General features: G+C 36.0%; 4 non-coding genes across 4 annotated transcripts; 2 read left to right on the top strand and 2 right to left on the bottom strand.

Annotated features, from left to right (window-relative positions):
* Positions 1–9444: 9444 nt before the first annotated feature.
* Trnat-agu (transfer RNA threonine (anticodon AGU)) lies at positions 9445–9518 on the bottom strand. Its single transcript has one exon. It is a non-coding gene; the product is annotated as a tRNA-Thr (tRNA).
* A 4819-nt stretch (positions 9519–14337) lies between these two features.
* Trnat-agu (transfer RNA threonine (anticodon AGU)) lies at positions 14338–14411 on the bottom strand. The gene has a single exon. It is a non-coding gene; the product is annotated as a tRNA-Thr (tRNA).
* Positions 14412–16846: 2435 nt separating this feature from the next.
* Trnat-ugu (transfer RNA threonine (anticodon UGU)) lies at positions 16847–16920 on the top strand. Its single transcript has one exon. It is a non-coding gene; the product is annotated as a tRNA-Thr (tRNA).
* Positions 16921–19058: 2138 nt separating this feature from the next.
* Trnat-ugu (transfer RNA threonine (anticodon UGU)) lies at positions 19059–19132 on the top strand. The gene has a single exon. It is a non-coding gene; the product is annotated as a tRNA-Thr (tRNA).
* Positions 19133–19828: the final 696 nt, after the last annotated feature.

The following is a 19828-nucleotide window of genomic DNA, read 5'->3' as shown; positions in this document are numbered from 1 at the left end:
GGAAACTATATGGGAACATGTTCTTATTATGTTGTTGTAACGTGCTACTTCATCTCTTAAACCTCGGTTTTTACTAAATGTTTGACAGCTCCTAATGTTTCAAATTTCCTATACTGATGTAATACAGATTGGTCTCAGTAGTACTAATTTCTATTTATAACTACTCTAATATTTCATAAAAAAAATGAATATATTCAAATATTTTGAAAACTATATTGTTTACTTTCCGTTTTGTAATAAGTATTGTACATCGATAACTATGGAGAGCATAATTATAATTATGTATTTACGGCAAGATGATACGACATATTGTGAATACAACGTAATGTCATCCCAGTATCACGATCTAGTATTGAATTAATGAATAAAGTGAATGCCAGGCTAACTCAAACCACAAAGCTTACGTTATCTACATATTAAGTACACATGTACTACAGAGTAAAAAAGTGACTTTTGAGAAATTAAAATTAATTTCGTTTTACTACTACATTATTCTTTGAAGAAATATATGATGTCTTCGATGACCAAGAAACCTTTGTTTCTACATTTTTACTGTATCAAACTAAATCTATTTAGAATGAGAATTAACATGGCTTGGATAATTGACTTTGTTAATGCGAGATCTCAAATAAACTTAATTTACTCTGATTGCATAAATAATATTTTTGCTAGCTAGCTAAATATTGACTGATATATAATCAAGCAATTATTAAATGATTTTGCTAATGGAACGGGATGCTCATCTTCGCAAGCCTAGGTTTCAATATATTAGCCTCTCTTCACACCTTGGCGAATTGATCAGATATGTCACTGTTTCGGTCTGTGAATTTCATACGATGCAACCTCCGCATGCGAAAAGTATTTTTGTGGACATGGTCACGTTGAAAGTCTTCAAAATATGCACCTAGTGCATATTTCTGTGCAAAACATTCCCTGTCTCTAGAGTCAGACTTAACAAAATAATATTTGCACTCTTTATCTTTGCTGACAGAGTGAGACTTCCCTTCTCGCGTCAAATAAACCCGTTGGCGTTTCGAACAAAAGCAATTTTTAAACTGAACTTTACAGAGAAACTACTGTTGCAATTACTAAAACCATGAGATCAGATAAGATGCAAGACGAATATATAATTGAGAGTCAGAAGCAGATATAGTTTGCAAGTTGGCTAATTGTACGGTCTGTAAATAGTTCTTAAAACCGTTTTTGGCGGAAACTGCGAATCCATACCTCAATCGGCTTACAAATAGTATTAAACGATTACGGCTCCATACCTAAGCTGCTTAGAGTGCCAGTCTTGTAAACTTTAGGTTGTGTGTTCGACTCTCGCTGGAGCCTCTTTTTTGCAGATCCGATTGTTCCATTTGCAAAAACACATTTGTTCAGAAAGTAGAGCGGCCCAGGGAGATCAAGGTTGTAAGTCTTTCTGATGATTTTAGTCCCTTTTCGAATACACACACACACACACACACACACAGAAACACACACTGTCTTGAGGGTAGCAAAGTGACCCAGGGTCCAGTTTCTTTTCAAGGTCCCGATTCTCCGTGATGATATGAATCCCATATTCAGCAAACACACACACACACACACACACACACACACACACAAACATACACACACACACACATTGTCTGCAGGTAGAAAAGTGACTCAGGGTCTAAACAATAGATCTAAAATCGCCCTTGTAAAGCTTAACCTTATTGTCAAGTCGCCTGGTGCCTCAAACAGTTGCGCACCGAGATTTTCCATATGCGTGCCAATTAGGTGGAATAGCCTCTCTATCATTGTAAAATACGTTCATAAAAATGGTCATTTTTATTTTCATCTTATCTATGTGAACCAGCAGATTTTTTTATCGAAGTACATTTACAAGCATTGATTAGACTTCATATTTATCCCACCTCGGGACTGAAAAAATTGTGGTGAGTAGGTAACGGAATGCTGGACCAACACAGGTTGCAATAAGGATATTCGTTGTGTTTAATAATCAATCGAATGCACAACCTTGAGACATACTATGTTTAGCAAAACAATGATGCGGCTTTATGGATCAATTGGCTTGTGCATCGATTTCGTAAAAAAAGAGTACGAGGTTTCTATTATCTCCTTGAATCTTTCTTTTCATAGCCGGTGTCCGAATCGTTCTGGGTATTTGGTTTTATCAGGTGTCCGAATCGTTCTATTGGTTTTATCAAAAGCTTTGTTTATTTGGCAACCTCTCTTAGAACAAATACTAAATTCTTACTCAAGATGACGGAAATAAAGATATAAATACGGTCAGTTGAAAATGTTTATTATTGGGAGAACACTGACAAGCACATTCTGAAAGCTGTATAATTCACCCCATGATTAAAGTGAAATTATAAACCGAACTCTTTAATTTGTGTCTACAGTTCAGCTGTTTACTCATATTTCGTGTCTAATGGTCAATTTCTTTCGTGATCCTTCTTTTTGTTTGAAAGTCGAAAGATAGAACCTCGTATAGTTTAATTATCAGGTTGCGAATTCTAAGTATCATGATTTGGAGGCTGAGTTCTGAAGTTCATTGTAACTCATTAGTTTGAAGGCTGATATTTTATACTGTGGTGGGTATTCGTAATGTAGACTTTCAAGGCATATACAACAGAGGAATGAGAATTCTTTACCTTAAGTAACGATGACTTCAGATGGATGGAAATAGTCGCGATCAGTTTAGGTATTAAGTGCTCGAGCTGGGAAATGCACTTCGTAAGACTCGAACGGGGAATTGGTCATATTTCTTATAGCTAGTATTTAGAACCACTGGATTAACCTCCTTATGAAGCCTGGTGCCTCAAACGACTAGAGCTAGCACCTACAACTGAATTAGTAACAGTGCTAGATAATTAAGAAATGTTATTTTTCTTTGTTAATATTTCTAATTTTACCATATAATGTACACTTCTAATAATGATGTTTGTTTATAACAACGTTCTGCAGAAATACCGAATCTTCATCAACAACGTTCTGCAGAAATACCGAATCTTCATTAACAACGTTCTGCAGAAATACCGAATCTTCATCAACAACGCTCTGCAGCATACAGAATCTTCATCAACAACGTTCTGCCGAAATACCAAATTTTCATTAACAACATTCTACAGAAATACCGAATCTTCATCAACAACGTTCTGCAGCAATACCGAATCTTGATTAACAACGTTCAACAGAAATACACACATTTCATTACCAAAATTCTACAGAAATACCGAATCGTCATTAACAACATTCTGCAGAAATACAGAATATTCATCAACAACATTCTGCAGAAATACCGAATCTTCATCAACAACGTTCTATAGAAATACCGAATCTTGATTAACAACGTTCTACAGAAATACCAAATCATCATCAACAGCGTTGTGCAGAAATACAGAATCTTCATCAACAACGTTCTACATAAATACCAAATCTTCATCAACAACGTTCTGCAGCAATACCGAAACATCATTAGCAACATTCTGAAGCAATACCAATCTTCACTAACAACGTTGTGGAGAAATACCGAATCTTACTCAACAACGTTCTGCAGCAATACCGAATTTTCATTAACAACGTTCTGCAGAAATAGCTAATCTTCATTAACAATGTTCGTCACCAAAACCGAAACTTCATCAACAACATTCTGCAGAATTACCAAATCTTCATTTACAACGTTCGGCAGAAATACCGAATCTTCATCAACAACGTTAAGCAGCAATACTGAATCTTCTTTAACAACGTTCTACAGAAATACCGAAACTTCATCAACAACATTCTGCAGAAATACCGAATCTTTATTAACAACGATCTGCAGAAATACCGAATCTTCATCAACAGCGTTCTGCAGAAATACCGAAACTTCATCAACAACGTTCTGCAGAAATACCGAATCTTCATCAACAACGTTCTCATTACCAAATGATCGAGGCCCCGCGTGGCCGAGTAGTCTAACGCGCTCTCCGTTACGGATCACTGCCATCTCACCTCTGTCTGCGTGGGTTCGAGTCTCGGATTCAGCCGATGTGGGTATGTGAGAAAGCTTGCCAGTAGCTTCTCGTGGGTCGGTGGTTCTTTCCGGGGTTTTCTCGGGTTCTTCCTCCAACATTAATACTGGCCGCCATGTATAGCCTATCGTGTGCTGAAAAATGGCGTTAAACCCTACAACAACAGTAACAACAATAACAACAACAACAATAACAACAACCAAATGATCGTTCAACAAGAATGAAAGCATAACTCTCCCTTGTAGAGATCATTGACATTTAGTTTAACGATATTTTTTGTCGCTTATATATACCGACATTCAGCCTGATAAACATTGCTAATTTCTACTAATCCATGCAGGTATTTACATGATAATTATAACTACAAAGGCAAATTGCTTCCAAAGTAGAATGATTAAGTTTTCCTTTGTGAACCAGAGCATAAATTACTACCCCACATCAGAGAGAGCTATAACACAGTGTGTCATTGGTGCATCTAGCATCACTCCATACTGAGATCCATAATAAACATACGATGTGCCCTTTTGTTTATCCGTTGTTTTCCATACTACACACTTTTATAATGGACGACACGTGTGTCTAAAATAGTGTCGCGTATTAGCAACTAATTTGCAAACAAGTTGCGCTCATGTAGCGGACGATTTAGCTTTTGGTTTATTAGATTAGTTCTTGGATAAATTAAGGAAGTTATTTCGTCCACTGAAATTAGATATGATAATATTTCAATATGTGGTACGTGGTTTTTCAGTCACAAAGGAAAATTTCAGAAAAGGAAATGACTAAACGTGATATTCGCAATGTCGACAACAAGTGTGAGAGGTGCAGTATTGGTAATATCATTCTGATCATTTAAACACTTATTTAGGACAAATTTTCACAAATTCAATGGCTCCGATTATGACCAGGGTCTATACAAATTAGCATAAGAAAGCATACTGAGGCCATGGGCTATCGCATATCTCTCAGAGACTTACCTTTTATATGTCAGTCAAAACGCTAAATTTGAGAAAAATGAAACTGAATGTTTAGGTCGAAACAGTCTAATTTCCACTGGCGAAATGGACTGTCACACAAGATCTGGTTGGCAATTAAACCATTTAACCTTTTGATAATATGTTAAGCCAGCGATAGAAGCCATTCAGGGCACATGCATTGTTTGGGTCTCTGCAACAAAGAGCATGCACATGACATATCATAAACATCCGTTTTCTTTACCTGGCAATAAGTATTGCAATAAATATACTACCATTTTTGCATCTCGAATCTACTCAAAATGTACTTATTCTTAGTTCTGCAGATCTAAATGACATGACCCATATCATGGGATCCAACACTGGATATACATCGCGAAACTGTACTTTAATTTCCACTACATTTCCAACAGAAGTTATGTTCTCCTTACCGCATTCAAAACGAGATGAATGTGATATTTCATTATATTTGTATGATAATTTCAATTAAAAGGATAATTATTTTGCCCACATTATCATTCCAAACAATCAAGGACAGAGCATAAACATGGTTTTTAATTGCCCAATAAATCCACTGCTCAAATCAGATTTACATCATACGTAATTGACTCGGCTAACAAATGCAGTCCATCAAACGCAGAATTGAGATGGATCGACAGATATACAAAATTCACCCATTCCAAACCAACTGGATAAGTTGTTTCAATGCTCATTCATTCACAATAAGATTCCAAATTTCAATTTTAAATCGACCAACACGAGTATTGTTTTTTAAACTAATGACGAAAGTTCCAACTGCAATTGTCTCTCTTCTTTCTCTTTCTCCAACTGCAATTGTCTTTCTTAAAGCTCAAGCTTTATTAACTCTATTTTATTCTTGTTTGTTAATTTCAATTCCATAACTTTTAAGTTAGAGCCAGACAGAGAATCAATAATCAAATACAAAGAACTTTTATCCAAAACATTCTTTCCCAGCAAGTATTGGATAAAAATATTTGTTATTTACAGATTTCTTAAAGAATTCTTTGCCTCAGAAATATTATATTTTCTGGTAAGCTGGAGCAATTCATTATTTTTCAAGAAGTCTACATTTTCCAGGGTAGAACATGAAATAAAGTATTCCACTTTCAATGACATTATAAAAGCTTGCTAGTTTCACTATAAATGCGCAGCATTACCAGGGACGTAGAAAATTCCATATCAAGGTGAAATTTAAAAAAAAAAACAACAAAGTTTTCTTAAATATTTTAGAGAAATTCGCATCCGAAGGACAAGCGCCCACTTTTCTATTATTAATATATGATCTTATAAAAGCTAATAGAGAAGAGTTAAAACCAACAAGTTTTGTAAAATTCAACAAACAATTTATTTCCCTGAAATAAAAAGTGAAAATGTGAAAAAGGAACTTACGGCATTGCTAATTAAATCCTAAATAGTCCTAAAATTACAGACTCATGTCCTAATAATTCATGATCCAAATATATTTAGTGTCAATCCAAATTAAATCCAATCCTGAAGGTGTTGATGTGTCTATGGAGGACCATATACTGTTTGTGTGCCTACATCTTTTGTTGGATCACAATAATACAATGCACGAATATATCCTTATTTGAAATTTCAGTGTAAATTTAAGTACCTATTTCCAAAAATGTTATCCTTAAAGAGCACTTTGTATCTCCAGAGAAGAACCACTTGAATTAAATAATCCGAATAAATGAAATTCCAGCCCAGATGAATTCATGGGCACGACAATAATACAATTGATTCTGCTAGATCTTAAAGCTCAAATGATTTTTTTTCCAAAATCACGATTACTTGTCACATTTAACATTTTCTTAAACAGAAAAATACTACTTAATGGAAAATAACATTCTAGAAACTTCTTCATGTTTACAAAATAAAATCTTAGTTATAACTAGAAGTCCATTACCAAAATGTAAATATAAAATAAGTAGCAAATAATGATAGACCAGGCAATGCATAGGAGGTTTCCAAAATTCAAGAATGAGAGTGAGATTAATATTTAATGCAAAACCAAATATATAACCCACGACCGTTTTCAGGCCACCGAGATCTCCAGAAGGAAGAGATAGTATTATATTTTCATTATAAAATATATTTTTGTGTATGTATTTGGAATATAACTATATGTCGGAAAATCACAGAGATCCAACCCATTGGAGTACCACAGCCACAGTAATTATACTCCGACAAATATTTCTGTCCTGGGTATTTCGACCACGGAAGCAATGTAATCGTGGGACCCACCAATGTGGATGCGATATCGTCGCCATGTGTAATTTTACTTGACATCAAGTAATATTTCTTGCGCTACATCGAGTACATATCTCGGTAAATGCGCGCCGTTTATTTTTATTGTGACTACATGCGAGTACAGTGTATTCGTACGAGTCACGCATCGTAAACAAAATAAACCTATGGATATTTTTTGTGCTAGAATATCTGTCACGTTCACTGTCAAAGGCATTTATGCCAGAGTTCAACAAAGCTGACTTTTCAAAGACAAAACCATCACGTCTTTGAGGCCTTGCCAGCTAGAATTCGCGCGATAATCATAAATCGGTCCGGATCTAGTACGATTGAGCTGTTACTTAACCTGGTTTATAAGAATGCTCAAAAAGGACAAATTATATCATAAAATATATTCAGTAAAATAGTTAAAGACGCATTTTGGAAATATCAGAGATGAATTGAACAAATATCGCATTAGCGCTTGGCGACGCTACAGCAATATTTACAAGAGAGCGATGCTGTTAAACAACAATCATAATCTCGTCAATCAACCCATGATAATGTTACCTCGGGATTCAAACAAACAATTACCCCACTGAACAAGTCAACGAAGGGAATTCCCGTGGCAATGGGACAGACCACGCAGACGTCGTTGGAGAGATCCGATGCGCCATAGCTGACATGTCGAAATAAATCCAAGCTCCAGAGGCGACAACGCGAGCAGAAGCCCCAACAGAGGCATGCAGAGATTTTACCCCAGCCGCCGCATGACTCTCAGTTAACTACGATCATGCAGAATTTTAATGAAGAGGATTTTGCATGAAAAACTATGAAGGCGCTATCATATCGTCCTCCAGTGAATACGAAAATAGAGGAAAATTACTATTAAAAATGAAAACAGTTTCTCCAAAAGAGGAATGCTATTGATTTATCGAGAACGTAACAATAAAAGGCAGGTAATGAAAGATAATGACGAGTGAGTTACATTTAATAATGATGTCCTGAACGAAGTGGCTTCCCTCCACCATGATCTGGAAACCCCGGTGAAGCCTGTTACAATATAATAGATTCCGCAGCTGAAGTAATTTCATACGTACATACAGAACTCCAAGTACGACTATGATGGTGTCGGTATCGACAAATGAGACCGGAATTTGATGTTATATTTCCCCATTCCGATGGCGTCGTCGAGCGGGCATCCACTTGAAATATAACTGGCGCCGCTGCCACTTGGTTTAATCTTTTGTTTGGTATTTTACCAGCCACAATTCTCTTGCTTTTTAATGGAAAAAACATACGGGCCGCTAAGGAATCGCTGCGTCTGAATGATAGGTCATTACATTTCCAGATGACGCTATTAAAAGCAAGACAATCAGTGCTGAAATTCAGCGTAGTGTAAATAGAATCACAAAAGAGATTCTAAGATCGCAACTACCGTCCACTTGTCAAAGCTAAGCTGGGCGTTAGAAACAGCCACATCGGGGTACCGCGTAGACATTGGAGCATCCTCGATCAAGACTGGGCTTGGATGGGATCAAGTCGTCATCGGCGTGTTAGAAGTTGATAATTATACAGACGGTGAAGGACGACACGTAGACCATTGCATCATTAACATAACATCGTCGGTCGAGTAAATCTTATATTTGATGATGTTGTTGGCAGCATAATAAACTAGTAAACCGCTATTAAGTGAATAAACAATGACAATCACAGACCACTATTTCACACAATTTGATTTACCATACAGTCGGTAATATCATTCTTGACAATTGTGTCTTTTCCATTGGTATGGTTGAATTCAATTGTTGTACTACTTTCAGAAAATCCTTAAGCGAAAGGAATGTCAGTTGTGACCTCCTCCGTGTGCCTTAAAAATATCAGTAAAAGACTTGTTCGATGATCTGTATTAAATTTGCCAAAACATAAAATTAACGTTGAAATAGATTGCATTCCTCCCAACAAAAATCATTACAAAGTAAAAGGCTTACCCTCCATGTAAGAAGTAGACATGTTGTTCCATGGGCGGATAATACTGGGAAACCAAAATGGATGATTTTTCCATAGAGGACTATATGTTTGACCATACAAACTGATTCATTGTATTTTACTAAATGATATTAAATATTTTGCAAAACAACTTTCCTTGTGAAAAATGTGATTGGAGAAAGATGATGCCATATCAAACGTAAAAAAAAGATCATAAAAGTATACTTAAGAGGCTCCAGTGGGATTCGAACCCTCGACCTCCAGTTTACTAGACTGGCGCTCTAACCAACTGAACTATGGAGCCTCGTATAAATTCAGATCGCCGCTGTCCTACCTGAAGATCTGACGACGACCGCCTAAGGGTCATGTTATAGTGACCTTTGATTTAACCAATGGAAATGCTGCTTTCAAGGAATCTGCGAGAAAATCACATCGTTCGATACACAATCTTCAACACTGCTCAGTCTCCAAACACGAAGATATTATAAGATTTAATCTGATTGGCTGATACAATTCCACATAGGCAATTGTTAACATGGACGATGAATACAAAATTGGGCTTGGTGGTTGAGTTGAACGTTTGCTCGTTACGTCTTATACTCCATGCATTTAGACAAACGGAAAAAGCAAACAACAATAAAACATCATTAGTCTTTAAATGTATAGTTCTTCCACGATTTTTGTTCTGTGCACTTTTAATTTTAAGCAATGTCGAACTTGAACAATTTTTTACTGTTATGATTAAAAATTTGAGAAATCCTTGCACGGGCTGATTTTCGTCAATGAAACTTCCTAATGACAATCTTCAAATTATCACATTGTCAAAAAAAAGAAACTAATATGTGTTTATACCAAACGAAGAAATGTTTAAATCTCTCAAAAACGTTGATGCCAAATGTTATTTTCAGCTGTTCATTTCGAAAATCAACGTTGGATGATTCCATTTGGGCTACATTCAAGGATAACAATTCTCCTAGATACATCTGTCAAAAGGATTCAAACAATGAACAAATAAATAAAAGTACAAAAAAATGTCCAAGTAACTTTCCGGCTCCGGGTATTACGCAGAGAGAGAGAGGGAGGAAGGGAAGAAGGGAGGGAGAGTCCTGTGACGTTTTGGGTTATGGTCACGTCGTACATCTTTAATGATTTATGGGAACCTCCGGGTAGTAATATTCTAATTATTAATCTTAAAATGGTCAAAAGTGAATTTAAATGTTCAATCAGAAACAAAAGACAGGGAGGTCGAAATCATCGTCCACTAAACCCAACTCTCTCTCTCTCTCTCTCTCTCTCTCTCTCTCTCTCTCTCACGCACACACACACACACACATGCCCGCGCGTATACGCACAAATACATCTGCATAGCAAACACGAACATTATATCTGTAGACGTGTTCACGTTCAAATACTTTATAATATGCACCTAGTGCACTTCACTGTGCAAAACACATAAAGTCTCCAGAGTCAAATTGAACAAAATAATTATAGGTTACTGCAGTTTTATGGGATAATATGAATGAGTTTTTCGAATGGAAATACTGCACTACCTTGGGAGTGCAGTGTATCCATCCGAAAAAACGAGTTCATATTTTCCCATACGAATGCAGTAACATGTTTGTTAGATACTCTTTTTATTCTACCTAATGCTTAATTATATTAACAAAATGCACTACAAGAAACAAAGTAACTGAATGTATGCCGTATTCCAAACTAAATACACAAACACAGATTCATCATTACACAACAGAAACATTAGTATTCCGCACACATCTCCGCCCAGATAAAGTTGAACTTAGTCTAGCGCTCAACATACCTTTCGAAAGAAAACAGCGTGTTTTGTTAAAATTGAAATGTGGAGTCATATTGTGAACGAATGCGCATTGCAACAAGTTTTCAATTTGATCTGGAATGAATAGGTTTTGGTATATGTTTCGATTCTATGAAATTTCTTGACTGTGGACTGGATTTATATGGGACAATTATACATGAAATACATCGGATTGAATATGCGGGGGAGAAGATGTTGATATCTGCAAATGTGTTTATGTTTGTGTCATTGAATGTTTTTTTGAAATCAAATTGTGATTGTGTTTGTGTGTGTGTATATGTGTGTGTGTGTGTCTGATATTGTTACTTCCTACTCAGTGCGAAGAGTAAAATCAATCACATAAATAAAAAGATGTACATTCGAAATATTAACGGCTACTTGAGAAAAGAAACTATGAAATATTAAACAGACAATGTAATTGTTAACAAGATTATGTGGACACTCTACATCCAGTACAGACTTAAGCCAAAGATTTTGTTGGAATCGTGTAATTGCTGGGGGGAAATAATGCACGCGGAGAGTAAGAAGAGTCTTCCTTCAACACTATCATTATCAATGACAATGAAAACGAGCATGCAGTTTGGACAAGAATAAGCAAACTAAACATTGAGGTTCTCTGGTACAAAAAGTCATTGTTAGCATGAGGTACCAAGGAATATTTTATGTCTTCAATAAAAATTAAAAATATTATCAAAAGTTGTCGTAGATAAAATTTAAATGTGATGAAAAAGAAGTTTGATCTATTTTAAAGTTAATAATCAGAGAATTATCGCCCGGAGGGTCCCAGATACTTTTAAAAATGTCCCCTATACGATCTAGCTACGCAGTGATCGTTACTCAGAAATCCAGGATGCATCTCAAAAGTATTTCTCTCCCTCTCTCGATCCATCCCTCTCTCTGTCTCTGTCTGTCTGTCTCTGTGCACAATACTCGTTCAAAGACTTTATAATATGCAAATAGTGTACTTCACTGTGCAAAACACATAAAGTCTCCAGAGTCAAACTTAAGAAAATAATTATAGGTTACTGCAGTTTTATGGGAAAATATGAACGAGTTTTTCGAATAGAAATACTTCACGACCTTGGGAGTGCAGCATATCCATCCGACAAAACGAGTTCATATTTTCCCATACAAATGCAGTAACCATCTTATTAGATGCTCATTTTGTATTCTACCTAATGCTTAATTATATTAACAAAATACACTACAAGAAACAAAGTAACTGAATGTATGCCTTATTCCAAACTAAATACACAAGCGAAGATACATTATTACACAACAACAACAGTATCACTGAGTACATAACTCCACCCAGATAAATTTGAACTTAGTCGCGCGCTCGACATAGCTTTCGAAAGAAAATAGCGTGTCTAGTTAAAACTAATATCAGGAGTCATATTGTGAATGAACGCGCATTGCAACAAGTGTTCAATTTGATCTGGAATGAATAGGTTTTGGTATTTGTTTCGATTCTACGAAAGTTCGTGATTATGGACTGGATTCATATGGGACAATTCCACATGAAATACATCGGATTGAATAAGCTAGGGAGAAGCTTGTTGACATCTAAAAATATGTTTCTGTTTCAGTCACTGAATGTTTGAAATCTTAGTGTGATAACATATGAAGTCTTTCAGCTGCAATTATCAAAAAGACGTTATGGAACGTAATGCTTATTTCATTTTGAGTGCAGTAAGGAGGATTTAATTACACTTATATTCGAAATTACAGTTCCTTTCTATAGCCTGCGTACATGCGGAAGGTAATGTCTGGTTTCGGTACATGTATGCATGTTGCACACAGGTCGTTTTTAATCAGTTCTATGAAATCATTCTCCAGCAAATACTTAACTTGTTTTTCCAAACATTCCTGTTTGAGAGAGTTTATCTGGAACTGACGCTGTTTCATAGTTGGTTAATGTACAATTCCATTGTCACTGTAGATCTTATTTTTTCTTGTATAAACAAGTACTCGTGTTCAAGTAATAACTGTTTTACTTCATTCATTTGTTGTCGTCGCAGATTTGAAACTGGTTACATATGTCTAAGTTTCTGTCCATATCATTCATAAATTTCTGAACTCCGAAGATTGGTTGCTCCGAACCACTACAGTCCAATTGCATTCCATCGTTTAAATCTTCACTGGGTGGGACAGTACTACTAAATTGATTTCATGATTATTTGTACTCTTTTAATAGTTTTACATTCCTGGGGTACTAATATTTAAGTTAACTATCTCATTTTCTTTTAATTTTATAAAGATCATAATAATTATCAGAAGAAAACCTTGAAAACGGGCAAGAGAAACAGAATTATATCCCCAGATGGAAAGGTTCTTTCCACTGTAATTCGGTTGTACCTTAGACTGGAATTTCTGGATGCCTAATTCATACATACGATGCTGAAAAAATCCAGACATAGATTGTGACCCTTCATCGGACCAAATTGAGTAAAACAAACTTTATCAAAGTTTTTACTTTGTTTTAGTTTTAATATTCCTCAAATGAATTGCCTCTGGGAATGTTGTTGACGCACATATTCTGGTCAACAAGTATTGGTTACATGACTTGGTCTTAGGTAAGGCACCGACACAGTCTACCAAGATTCATCATTTACAAGAGCTATGTTTACCCTAGCTCTAGTAACTGCACAAACTGGGTATAAGCTGGGAATTTCATTTTCAAAAGGACTGACTTATCATCCAAAGAAGGCTTGTCAGTTGCAAGTGGAGCAGAACCACTTGAATTAAATAAATTGAATAAATAAGTTCCATCCCAAATGAACTACTAAAGTCATCCACACACATAAAATATCTCTCACTTATATATGAATGTGATCACACGAATCGCATAAACGTACCTGAAACAAATTAAAACAGATAAACAGTCTATTAAAAGAAGAAAAAAACGTGAAAATTCACGGAACGATCATCAAACGTGTTTTCCTTCTGATGTCACAACCTCAATCCTGCGTTTTATTTATCTTTTTCCCTTTTTATCCCAGTACGTAGACGGGCAGTTAACCTAATTCAAACTACAGTGGTCATTGATGTTATGAGTTCCGCAACTTTACAGTTACATATCTAACTGGTCAATTCAACAATTCAAAAAAAAATATTTTGCTGCTTTCTAAACAAGCATTGCAACATTTAGAATGAAAACGAACATGTATTGTTTGTTTAGTAGGAGTTATTTAAAAGACTATAAGAACCAGACAGATCGGAACATTCGAAATCAGCAATCAAAACGACCCATTACAAAGGAACTCAGAGCTTGTGAAAAACAAAAATTAGGAGGCTCCAGTGGGATTCGAACCCTCGACCTCCAGTTTACTAGACTGGCGCTCGAACCAACTGAGCTATGGAGCCACTACGACGACCAGCGAGTATCTAATTATTTTGTAATTATGATCTATTATTGCATATAGAAAGATGAGACGATGCAACATGTGGTGAGCACAACGTAAGGTAATCCACGTCTTGCGATACAACAACGAATTAATGGATAAAGGTTTTACAAGATTAACTCAAACCACAAGGTATAATGTAATCAATAAATGAAGTCAACGTGTATTAATTAGAACGTATATTATACACGGTGTTCCCACTGTTCAAGGGACACTGTAAAACAAAAAAAAAACAAAAGAAAAAAAAACTTCGATGAAAAATTACAATACATTTCATACTTTTCTACAACTGTACATTATAGCTGCGTCACGCCCGTGGAGTTTAGAATGAAAACTAACATGTCTTAGCTGACTGGCCTAATTGATTTCAGGTCGATAAAACTTACCTACCTCTGATTACATAGGCTATATTTTTACTAGTTAGTAAATCCTTCATGGACATCTGACCATAAGATATTTGTATGACTTTGCCAGTGGATACTGCTTCTATGAAGGCTTTAATTCCAGTTTAAGTCGATTCCAATCTCGAGTTAGCGTGAAAATATTTGTATCATCTTTCCAGTAGGCATTGTTGGCATTAAGCCTTAAATCCAGCTTAACTCTAGTCCTATCTCGATTTATCGTGTGCAGTTCTTGTATACACGTGCCATGTGAAATTGCTACTGAGTAATCCAAAATGATGAAGTCGCCCTGGAAAACATCGCTACAAATTAGTTGAAAACGATTTAGCAGTTCTGAAAAAGTACAAGTCTGAACAATTTTCTCTGTCAACAATAACATGATAGTTAGGTGCCATCGGCACTGCGTACATCGGCAATTATGACTATGTAGGTAGAGTATGTTGGTTGGGTTCCATGATTACTATCAATGTCTAATACTGCATGCTATAAGACAAACGAAAAGAAGGAAAGCCCAGAGTAAGTCTTACATAATTTTTATTATTTGCAATTTCAGTTTTAAGAGGGATCTGCTTAAAGTCGAGTGCATAACATTGTTCCTGTTATATTTCAAAATTTCAAAAGTGCATGCACATGTTGGTTTTCTTTAATGACGTATCAGAACTGCATTGACAGTCATGAATTTCTCAAATTGTAAAAGAAAATTAAAGATACTAAGTGAAGAACTGTTTAATTTTTTCCAAAATATGAAGCCAGATTTCACTGTCAACTGTTCATTCGAAATGAAGCGTGCGATGATTCCAGTTATTGACTTATCTAATCGGTCCGAGTCATGGGAAAGGACATATGTAATCTATCAGTCCATGTCATAGGAAAGGACAAATGTGGTCTTCATTCAATGGAAACACATCTCTTCGATATAATTCAATAAGTGTTTTAACAATAATAATGTGAAAACAACTCTTTAAAAAAATGACGGAGTAACTAGTCGATTCCGAGTATTGCGCACAGAGAGAGAGACAGACAGACAGACAGAGACATAGACAGGGATGGATCTAGGGAAGAAGAGACAGACTTTTGAGATGCCTCCTGAAGTTCTGAGTCACGATCTACATCTGCGCAATACTCGGAATGTATGTAAATCATAGAGGAGACATCTTTAGAAAGTATCTGGGACCCTTCGGGATGTAATGTTTTAAAATAGATGAACATTCTTATTCATCACATTTAAGTTTTATCTACGAAAACTTTTGATAACATTTTTAATTTTTATTGAACACGTAAAATATTCCTTGGTACCTCATGGTAACAATGACTTTTTGTACCAAGGAAATTAGAAAGCAAAGAAACTCAATGTTTAGTTTGCTTATTCTTGTCCAAACTGCAGACTCGTTTTCATTGTCATTAATAATGATAGTGTTGAAGGAAGACTGTTCTTACTCTCCGCTGCATTAGTTTTACCCAGCAATTACACGTTTCCAACAAAATCATGGTTAAATTGCTTTGAGGAAAATTGACATTATGCACAAAAGATTGTATCAAGAAAGAACCAGCTGTATGAATGAAAAAACAACCTGCCCCTGCAGTTCGAATCGGTTTTCAATTGAATGATTGGATGCTCACAGTCGTGTGCTAGGTACAAAGGATCTGGGTTAATCTCCTGGCACCTCGAACTCATGTCGCTGCACTACTCATGAACAGTTGCATCTCTATACCGTTTGTAGCTGTTTGTTTCTTGGTTATTGTTGTGTTTGTTTTCCATTATACTTTATTATTGTTTCTTGTGTAAATATGTTAAATGACGGTATTTTCTATGAAGGTCGATGCAAGTGTTGGTTAAACAACACACGTTTGGTCGATGCGAAACAATATAATAGGAGCTGAATAAACAAACCAGAGCCCAAGCAGAAACAGTTTGCAGTTTTGTATTCGAGGGATCTGGAAATCACTTTCAAAATTAATTTTCATTCATCATATGTTTCAGGCATGAGACAATTACGGCTCCATAGCTCAGTTGGTTAGAGCGCCAGTCTTGTAAACTGGAGGTCGTGGGTTCGAATCCCACTGGAGCCTTTCGTTTTATTGAAGATCCGAGCGTTTTATTTGTTCAGAAGGTAGAATAGTCGAATCCCTCATGATAGGGAGATCAAGGCCCTCATTATCATTTTAATTCCATTTTGAATACAAAGTCACACACAGTCACAAAAAAATGTCTGCATGTTAGGAGTGAAGTAACACGATTTATTTTCTAAACAACCTATATCAAGGAGATGATATCAAGACAATAGTTGTCGACAGGTTGATTGTATCACCGAACAGCTCTACGCCATGATGATCTATGAGCTCACCGTTTTGTCGGAATAGTATCCCCCTTGTTGCAAAATACATCTCAACTACTTTTAGTATTTTCATCTTAGTTGGATCAATCGACATAATTTTGCTAATAAGCCACATTTGCACGTATTTATCAGACAATGTATTTTGTACCCGATGCATGACTGTCAACGATTTGCGATGAGGAAGTAACGGAAAAACCAACACAGGTTGCAATAATGCTATTGGCTGTGTTTAATAATCAATGTAATGTATAGTTTGGGGTCACACGATGATTTTTAAGGTACAGTTGCGACTTTGGTGATCAACGGTTTAAGCAGGAGGACGAGAATTCTGTATTCCCGTTGAATCTTTCCTTAGATCCTCGATGTTTCTTTCCATTTATAAATGACATCCCGAGACATACTAGCTCTTATTAACAATGAGCATTTTATGAATGTTCATATCCAGTGTATTAAAACCGTTAGTTATGTATGGGGAAAAAAAAGAAACATTTGACAGGTCACACTCATGAAATCCTATGTGCTCTGTTCCCCATCACTAATTTAAAAGCACCTGTCTTCTAGCTAAGTTTACAAATCTCAGTGCGTAGAATAATAATATCATTTGCCCATCATTGCACATACACGAGAACTGTTCTGGCTTAATTATGTGCTGCATGCACAGTGTACATATAATCTTGTTAACAATTACATTCTCTGTTTAATGTTTCATAGTTTATTTTCTCAAGTAGCCGTTACGATTTCGAATGTACATACTTTCATTTTTATGACTGATTTTACTCTTCGCACTGCGTAGCATGTAACAATATCACACACACACACATACACACACACACACAGAGCAAACAGGAAATGTGTTTTGTAGACGTGGCAATATCGAGAGACTACATAATATGCACCTAATAAAATTCACTGTGCAAAATATGTATGTTATCTCGAATCAGATATTTAAAAAATAATATTGTTTTGTCTGTGCTTGAAATGCATGTATAATCTGATTTTCTGACTTATGCTGAGCTTGCAGATTAGATCTGTAATTTTATTCATTTGTACTGTACGTACAAATGCATGTCTTCAAATCGCAAACTACCATGGCTGCTATTTTCTTTTTCTCAGTTACAGCTGGTTGGTCGCTCGATACAAATCTTATCACCAACAATAAGTGTATCCAACAGTTTATTTCGAATTGTAAAAGCTGATCTATGTTAATAATTGAAATAGCTCTATGTCTGCCATTTGATTCTCGCCTTTCTGCTTAAAGGTTCCGCTGCCAAGCGGCAGATCCGTTCTACACGTTCAAACTTCAATTGTCTTTGCGGATTCGTTTTTATTGTCATCAACAATGATCATGTTGAAGGAAGACTCTTTTCACTGTCTTTATTCTTTCCTTCTAGCAGCAATTATACCACTAACGTTTCGAGCATAATCATGGATAAATGAATGAAAATATCTGCCATTAGGTTTCGTGTAAGTTTAGAACTGATGCTCAAAGTCATGTTGTACGAACAAAGGATCAGGGTTAATCTCCTGGTACCTCTAACTCATGTCGCTCTTGAATTCACCATGCATGCGCAGTTGCATCTTTATATCGTTTGTAGCCGTTTGTTTCCCGATTCTTACTATGTTTGTTTTGCATTATACTTTGCTTTAGTTCCTAGTGTATATATGCTAAATGACGGTATTTTCTATCAAGCTTCATTCAAGTGTTGATTAAACAACACACGTTTGGTCGATGCGAGACTGAATTTAATATGAGATGAATATACAAACCAGAGCCGAAGCAGACACAGTTTGAAGTTTTGCTATTAGCGGGATCTGGAAATCACTTTCAAAATTATTTTTCATTTAACATATATTTCAGGTATATGACAGCCGGGCTCCATAGCTCAGTTGGTTAGAGCGCCAGTCTTGTAAACTGGAGGTCGTGGGTTCGACTCCCACTGGAGCCTTTCTTTTTATTAGGGATCCGAGAGTTTTATTTGTGCTATCATATTTAATCAGAAAGCAGAATAGTCGAATCCCTCATAATGGGGAGCTCAAGTTTCCACTTCACGTTAATCATTTTCATTCCATTTTGAACACAAAGACACGCACACATACACATAATTTGTCTGAAGGTTAGTAGTAAAGTAAATCGGAGATTTATTTTCTACACAACCTATATGAATATCAAGACAATAGTTGTCCACGGGTCGCATGGTCACCCCAACAGCTAGCTGTTCGCCATGACGATCTATGAGCGCACCGTTTTGTCGGAATAATGTCTCCATTGCTGCAAAATACACCTCAAACACTTATTTTTTAATTTTACCTTTATCAATCAACAGAAAGTTTCCTATTGAGCCTAACTTGCAAGTATTGATTTGATTACGTATTTTGTACCCGACGCACGACTGGCAAAGATTTATGATGAGGAAATAACGAAAGTGTAGACCAACACGGGTTACAATAATGATATTGGCTGTATTTAATGATCAATGTATTGTGCTGTTTGGGGTCAGTGTAATGTACAGTCTGAGTTCACAATATGGTTTCTAAGGTACAGTTGCGACTTTGGTGTTCAAATGGCTTATTCACCAATCTCGTAAACAGCAGCACGAGAATTCTATATTTTTTCCTTGAATCTTTCTTTCGATTATCGAGGG

The sequence above is a fragment of the Sinohyriopsis cumingii genome, chromosome 6 (assembly GCF_028554795.1).
Source record: "Sinohyriopsis cumingii isolate HCF-2022 chromosome 6, ASM2855479v2, whole genome shotgun sequence".
NCBI lineage: Eukaryota > Metazoa > Mollusca > Bivalvia > Unionida > Unionidae > Sinohyriopsis > Sinohyriopsis cumingii.
The sequence above is the reverse complement of the archived record's forward strand: the minus strand, read 5'-3'. Positions and strand labels throughout refer to the sequence as shown.